Raw genomic sequence first — 7,846 nt, 5'->3', positions numbered from 1 at the left:
CAAAGGGAAAAGTTACTAACCTGCAATGTACACTGTGTGAACCCACTCAGAATCCCAGACTTGGCATCAAGATTATTTTAAGCTGAAGATATTTGAGATTCAACAGATATAGAAAGAAGACTTCTCAGAACTTCCCTTATCTGACTCAACAGAGATACTTCTGAGAAATGAGAACTGCCATAAATTCCCTCTTTGGGGCAAGTCTATTCCCAGGAGAGAAACCAAGAATAAATCTCCCATAAATCTCCTCTCCGGGGGAGTTTTATGGCCGTAAAGAAGACAGAAAGACCACTCACACCTGCATAAACAAACATTATCTTAAACTTTACCTCCTATTTGTTCTCCTAAAAACCCATTTGTCTTTCCTAAAGAAACCTATTTGTCCTTCCCATAGAAGCCTTTGCTCTCCCTACCCTTTTTCCTAAATTAGGTATATAAGCTCCAAATTCTAACCATCCCTTTGAGTTACACATCACTGAGTACTCATCACTGAGTGTCCACGTGTACACATTTTGTGTGCATAAATAAGCTCTTCCTTTTCTCTTGCTAATCTGTCCTCTGTCAGTTTAATTTGCGCATCCCCAGGTACAGGACATGAGAGGGTACAGAAAAAAGCTTTTCCTCCCCTACAATACCAAGACTGAAACCTACCCCCCCCAAAAAAAAGGAAGTGCTAAATGAACATGGGCTTTGCTCTTTCTTTAGGAAGAGGTAATGTCTGGGGAGAAAAATAAGTGGAAGCAGTACATCAGGGAAGAAAGGATTAAAAGAAAATAGGGAGGAAAGGAGTAACATTGTGGTCAAGGCTGGAAATCCACCGAAGGCCCCGTAGCATCGGTGTGGAAGATTCCAGAGAGCTTGGCAGCAAGGCTTTGCTCTAAGCGTGGAAATGAGGGAGGTAGACAATTGACCAGGGTCATAATACCTGATTCCTGATTAAAAATCTTCTTAAACCATCTTACTGATCCAGTGGATGTATGCTTTAGGAAAAATAGGTGAGGAAATACTTGCAACAGGCAGGAGAGAGAGGGTGCCCTCCTTCCCAGCAGAATGGCAGCTCCACTGGTCAGAGAAGCAGCAGCCTGTACCAAAGAGCTCAGCTGAAGAAATAGTAAAGCTTATTGCCCAACCTTTTCCTCCACAGAGGTAGGAGCCAGACACAGATATTGAAGGACAGAGACAAATGGAGACCACCATATGGGTTACAATCTAACTAGCCAATGGCAGTGACCAAGAGAATTTTGTATCAGTCGGGATTCCAACAGAAAACACATAGCACACTCAAATTAGGACTACTTGAGGAGGCTTTAATGAAAGACTGTTTACAGAAATGTAGGCAGGGCATGGGAGGAAAGGGAGAATACATTAATCCAGAGGAATAAAGGAAAGGGCAGTGACCAGAACCCAAAAGAAATAAGCTTGCACAGAGGGCTTCCTTGAGAGGGGCAATGGTCAAGGAAGGCCACCAGCCCAAGGCAAGTCTGCAGGAAAGAGGCCAGGGGAACAAATGCCCTGACCCTACATGCCCCTTTTCCTCCAGTTGACCACCTGCACTCCTCCTTGGCTAAGCTTGACAGAAATCAAGAGTGCAAGGAACCATTGCTGTGATCCATGAAGTCAGCCCCAGGAAAGGGAGTAGAGCTGAGAAGGCTGAAGAGGGAATCTGGAGGAGCAAACGGAAAGTACCTGACTGGGTCACCAACATTCAGGAGAGGGTCCCTGTGTGTCAAGGATCCTGAGAGGGACAACTAATGCATAACAACAGATAATGGGTCCACACTCCTTTCTGCCTCCTCCTCATTGCAAAACCCACTACACACATGTAAATGCACCACACACACATGCACACTACACAATTATATATATACACACACACACATGCACACTACATGCACACACATTGCACATGTGCACAATGCATACATACATGCATGTACACACACAAGCATGCATATGTGAACACATGCACATATACACACATGCACGCTCACACACATACCCACACTTAATCATAGTCTGCACACGTATCACTGCACACTGCTCAGGCTCCTCCAGATCAGTCAGAAATTATAGGAGATAAAACCAACAGAATTTAAACAAAGACAAGAAAGACCTGGAATGATGAGCAGACTTGTCTAATTATTGCTATTTTTAGAATCCATACTGCAAGTGGTAGAAAAAGAATGGGGGTGGAGGGTGCTGACCAAAAAGATTGCTTCATTATTGGAAACAGAAGATAAGTAGGCTGAAGAGGGTGATTGGAAAGTTGAAAACAGGGAGGCAGTCCTTCCCCTCTCCCCTCCACCTCCACCTCCCCATGTCTCCCTCTCCCATTCCAGGAGCTGAGCACTAGGAGAAAGAAGGGCACATGAGACCAGATGATGGAAGCTGACCTGGCTTTCCACTCTGGCTACAGACTTTCTGGATGTGTGACATTGAATATGTTCCTCAGGGCCACCTCTGGCCTATAAAAGGTGTCTTTGTGCAAATAGAAGACACCTCTTTGCACAGATAAATAAGATAATATTCTGATTGGATGTAGCACCTCATAGTTCCTGATTTGGCAAATGCTGCATGGCTGAATTTCCACCCTCCCAACAGTGCATTTGTGCAGCATCCCAGCTACCCAACCACATGCAGCAAGCAGATGTCACTTCACATCTGTAGACCCCTGCTCGTCCTCTCCATAAGTGAAGATAATATCTGCCAAAAAAGGAGATCCAACACAGGAGACAAAATGCAAGGCGAGAACCCATAATTAAAAAAAAAAAAAGAAGTAATTCAAGGTCTTAGGGTGCAGGCCATGCAGGACAAAGACTGGGAAGAGCATGGGTTCTCTGCCACATGTGAGGGGGCAGTGAAGACCAATTTTGATTGATATCTTAGAGTAGGAAGTTGGAGGATTTAGGGATACCCAATGACTGCATTCTAGGTTATGTCATCAATATCATTAATTTCTTGACACAGAAGCTGACCAGCCTCTCAGAATTTCACAATCATTGCAGAGTGCAGGCTAGGGGCTCTGGGGCCCCAGCCCTGCCAATTTGTAATTGATGTGGGTTAACTCTATTTCCCAGTTGCCTCATCTGTAGAATCAGGTAAGTGAGATACTTTTCTCACAGAGGAATTACAAAAATAAAACAGAATAATATCTGTGAAAATGTTTTGTGACTCATGTGGGATCATTTGGATTCTTCTTGTTGCTGGTTGACAAAATGCTATTTTTGATGATCCCTGGGCTTTGTTCCAGCCTCCACCTAGGGTCACTTGCCCATCTTGTTAGGAGCTTCACTATCAGCTCAGGTGTGTTTCTAATGTCTCTTCTGCACGTGATCCAGGAAAAAGAAGGCTTAGTGTTCCAGCAGAGAAGCTTCAGGCTGGACTTAAGGAAGAACTTCCAGACATTGGATAAGGTGAGTAAACAAGAAAATGAACTTTGTACTGGGAGGGAGGGCAAGGGTCTTTCAAAACAGGAGTGAACCCCTCATCTATTGAGGACAGTGATTTATAAGTATGTTTGGATTGACCCCTGGGACACTCGGAGCTGTGGGGATAAGAGCCGTACTTATGAGCCCCTTCTAGGCTCCTTTCCAGGCTCCAGAGGTTAATGTTTCCATTTAAATGGAAATTGAGTGCAAAATTATTAGCAACTGTTCAAAAAGAACCAAATTACAAGAGGCTGTTCTTTGTACAGTACAAACAGAGCTGCTGCTGCTGTTCTGCACCTTAAATACAAAGGTGAGTCCTGCTGAAGGTGACTCCTCCACCCTCAGAGGAGCTGAACCCCTGGAAATGGTTCATTTGGAACACAGACTGGGAAGCCAGAAAGCTCCCCTCTGGCCTTGGATCCTAGTAAGCCCCAAAGGAGGGTCAGATGCAGAAGTTCCAAGAACATCTGCAGAATACAGGTCACATCGGTTCTCACCTCCCCAGCATTGCCTGGCACATAAAATCAATCCTCATTACTCACCAATTCCATATTTGCAAATTCACTTCCTCGCTTACATTTATGTATAACCCCAAAATCAATGTCCGAAGACTTTTTGCGGTCATTTGCAAGCATGCACAGAGCAGTGACAATTTTGAGAAGCCTGACGTGCACATTCCCAGCTGAGATGGAGCAAGGGGATGCTCTGCCTTCTCGTTTCAGCTCTCATACTGTAAACAAATGTCCTTTTTAATTTTTGAGACAGGGTCTGGTTCTGTCATCCAGGCTAGAGTGCAGTGGTGGCACAATCATGGCTCAGTGCAGCCTTGACCTCCTGGGCTAAAGCCATCCTCCCACCACAGCATCCTGAATAACTAGGACTACAGGCATTCACCACTACACCTTGCTAATTGTTTAGTTTTTTGTAGAAACAAAGTCTCATCGTGTTGCCCAGTCTGGTCCCAAAGTCCAGGGCTCAAGCAATCCACCCACCTCAGCTCTCCAAAGTGCTGGGGTTACAGACGTGAGCCACCACACTCACCTAACAAGTATCTTTTTCATGGTCTATTTAGTACCAACTTTTTTTGTTGTTGTTGTTGTTGATTCTACTATGTAAAATGGCCACCAAGTGTAATGCTGAGGCACTTTCTAGAATTCCTATGTGCAAGAAGGCTATGAAGTGCCTTAGGGAGAATATATGTGTGTTAGGTAAACTTCACTCAGGCGTGAGTTCTAGTGCTATTGGTCATGAGTTCAATGTTAATGAACCAACAATGTATATCAAATAAGGTGACTTTAAACAGAAACACACACAAGACAAGGTTATGTATGGATCGGTTGAGGAACATGTGACCAGAGGCTCACAGGTCTGCACTTCACCTAGAAGCAATGGTTCATTATTGGCTAATTCAACATTAGCGGAAACATTACAGAACACAACTCCTACAAATAACAAGAATCGACTGTTGTAGGTGTTCAGTGAATGATAACTATGACTTCTTCACAGGGTTATCTCTGAGTTCGAATGTGGAGGTACTGTTTCAACCCCTTGCCATCAAGTTTAAAGGATCTTCTCATCCAAAAAAATGCCTTCTTCTACAGTCCAATTTTTCCCATGCTCAGATCTGCACATCCCAGTATAAAGTATAAGGCCCAACAGGACCAAGAAGGGGTTATTTCTAGAAGGTTCCATGATTCATAGCCATGGTGGAGTCTTCTCATCTGAAATAACAGAGGCTTCCCAAAACCCAAAGAGTAGTCAGAGCATAAAACTTCAAGAATCCAGAGCTTTAAAAACTCAGGAAGAGTAGGGTCACCCAAATCAAAAAGGATGGGAGTTGGCAAAGTCTAGCTCTCAGTGAGCCAGGAGCCAAGACCCAGCCTGGGACAGTGAGGCCAAGAACAGGCGAGGAGACCACCAACAGCAAGGGCTTGGGGAGAGGACCGAGAATCTGGCTGGTGTTGGGGCTTGCATTTATGAGCCCTTTGTGGAGGCAGTGGGAGAGGGGAAGCCCCCCGAAAGGATGTAGAACAAAAGTTGGCCTTCTCAATAAATGCAATGTATTCATATAAATGCCATCAGAGAAGGTGGCCAAGGCAATTGAGTTTAGGGGACTCTCTCCAAGGTCCTAACTCGTGATTTTTATCAGTTTGTAATGGAACTCTGGTAGAATCTGGAATGACAAGCTGCCTCTCTGTTCCCTGGTTTCTATTCCTGCTTCTGCTTCTGCTTCCCTCTTCCTTTCCTCCCTTCCCCTCTTTCACCTCCTTTCCCCTTCTTTTCTCTCTCCCCTTGTTTCTCTGTCTGCAGGAATTGAAATGTACAACCACGGGTCACTCAGCAGGCTGGCTGACTGGCTACCATCACCAGTCTTCTTTCCCTCCATCACAGGTCATGAGGCTGCAGTTGCCTTGTAAAAATTCTGGTGCTACCCCCCACAGTACAGGGAGATTTTCCTGGCTCCACCTTTTTCCATTTTGAAATGTTTTTTGCTTTCATGTCATTTCCCATTTCTATCCAGTGGCCCCATGTCTGGATTTACTGTCTCTTCCCAGCCCCTTTGGCTTAATGGCTCAACCGGGGGATCTGGCCTCTGATTTTTGTTTCTTTTGAGTTATGTCTTCCCAGATCACCTTCATTTCTACCCTGCCTGGATCACAGTGGAAGCATCAGGAGGGTGTGTGATGGCCTCGAGGAAGTCCAAATGCAAAGATGCTCCTCCTACTCAACCCTTGCAAGGCTGGTTGGACACACATAAAATCAGGAATTGGTGTTAGGGTGAGAAAGGTTTATCAAACTCACATTTTAAGCTCTGAGTTAATGTTGTTTTAAGCTGACTCAGTCATTAGATTCACACAGCATGGGCTGGGGCGAGGGGCAAGGGGCAAAAGAGAGAGGAAGGAAACCAAGTAAGGAGGGCTGAGAAACAGTTTGGGATTTGGAAGCTGTGGGAAGTGAGACAATTAGGGAGGAAAAGGGGGGATTTCTGAGAAGTGGTATGTGGGTGAAATGGATTCTTCTTAGCATTCTTTAAGAGATCTCAATAAAGATTTAAATTATTTGTTGATTGGCTTGCTCTTCTCCAAATGCAACTCTATACAGAAACTAAGAAACATGGAGCCACAGCTTTTTTCAGTTTATATCAAGACAGCCTAAGCTCCTTATCGTGGCTGACCAGATCTTGCAGACACACCTCTCACCATTGTTACCACTGAGAGTTCACATTCAGCTAGACTGGGCTATTTTGGATCCTTTAATAGGTCAGGTTTTTACTCCCTCTGTCTGAAACTACCTTCCTATTCCCTTGCTGCCTTTCTTAGTCAGTTCATGCTGCTATGAGATAAGACCATAAACCAAGTGGCTTATAAACAGGAGAAAATTATTTCTCCAAGTTCTGGAGACTGGGAAGTCGATGATCAAGGTGCCAACAGGTTTGACTTCCCGGTTCATACAGGGCATGCATCTCAAGTGACCTTACCTGGTAGAAGGGGGCAAGGCAGCTCTCTGGGGCCTCTTTTATAAGGGCTCCACCCTCATGACTTGATTACTTCCCAAAAGCCCCACCTCCTAATTCCATCACATTGAGGGTTAGATCTCAACATAGGAATTTTGGGGAGACACATTCAGGCCATAATATTTCCTTTTTCCTAGCCAATTCCTACTCATAGTTTTAGCTTAAATGTCACTACCCAGCAACCCCAAATCTGGATTCTGTGGCTATCTTCTGTCTCCCATAGCACCCCAACATAATTCTTTCAGACTACGTTGTAAGTGTGGACGTGTTGTCTTCTCCACCCAGTTGTAACCATTATGAAAGCAAGGGCTGTCTGTCTCACTCACCCCTGTGTTTAGCACAGTGTCTGATATAGCCTAAATGCTCAATAAATCTCTGCTGAATGAATGACTCTGACACTGAAGCTTCCTCCAGCATACCAGGATGACTCCAGATGTTCTATACTTCTCCACCCCTGGTGCCACTTATACCTCCCTTCCTGACAGTTTTCAGACTCCGGAGTAGAGAGTTCACCCACTTCTTTCCCTAGAAGCAAGAATGGAAAGAGTCTCAGCTTCTGGCTCCAGGCAGGTTGTCACCCAGGGGCTCACAGAGCATGAGCAGCCTCCGTGGAGTGGGAAGGGCTCTGCAGCAGACCCTCCTGCAGGCAGCATAGCCACCTGCCAAGTGTTCACCTCTCTAGGACTGCCTCTGCCCAGCCTGGATGTAGAACCTAATCTCAAAGAGGACTTTTGTTTTTCTAAGGATTTCCTTCCTCAGGTTGGATCTCTCTCCACTTGCCTCTGCCCAGCCTGGATGCAGAACCTAATCTCAAAGAGGACTTTTGTTTTTCTAAGGATTTCCTTCCTCAGGTTGGATCTCTCTCCACTTCCCCAAATCCCTGCTGTCCCTAGAATAGGTCTCA

The 7,846-nt window shown here is 45.1% G+C and overlaps 1 long non-coding RNA gene across 1 annotated transcript in view; it reads left to right on the top strand.

Annotated features, from left to right (window-relative positions):
• LOC105537422 overlaps positions 1–3,161 on the top strand; it is a 24,387-nt gene extending 21,226 nt beyond the window's left edge. Inside the window, exon 4 of the long non-coding RNA XR_001005709.1 lies at positions 1,541–3,161. This is a non-coding gene — a long non-coding RNA (uncharacterized LOC105537422). The remainder of the gene's footprint in view (positions 1–1,540) is intronic.
• Positions 3,162–7,846: the final 4,685 nt, after the last annotated feature.

Source organism: Mandrillus leucophaeus, unplaced genomic scaffold (assembly GCF_000951045.1).
Source record: "Mandrillus leucophaeus isolate KB7577 unplaced genomic scaffold, Mleu.le_1.0 Scaffold172, whole genome shotgun sequence".
In the NCBI taxonomy this organism is placed as follows: Eukaryota; Metazoa; Chordata; class Mammalia; order Primates; family Cercopithecidae; genus Mandrillus; species Mandrillus leucophaeus.
The sequence above is the reverse complement of the archived record's forward strand: the minus strand, read 5'-3'. Positions and strand labels throughout refer to the sequence as shown.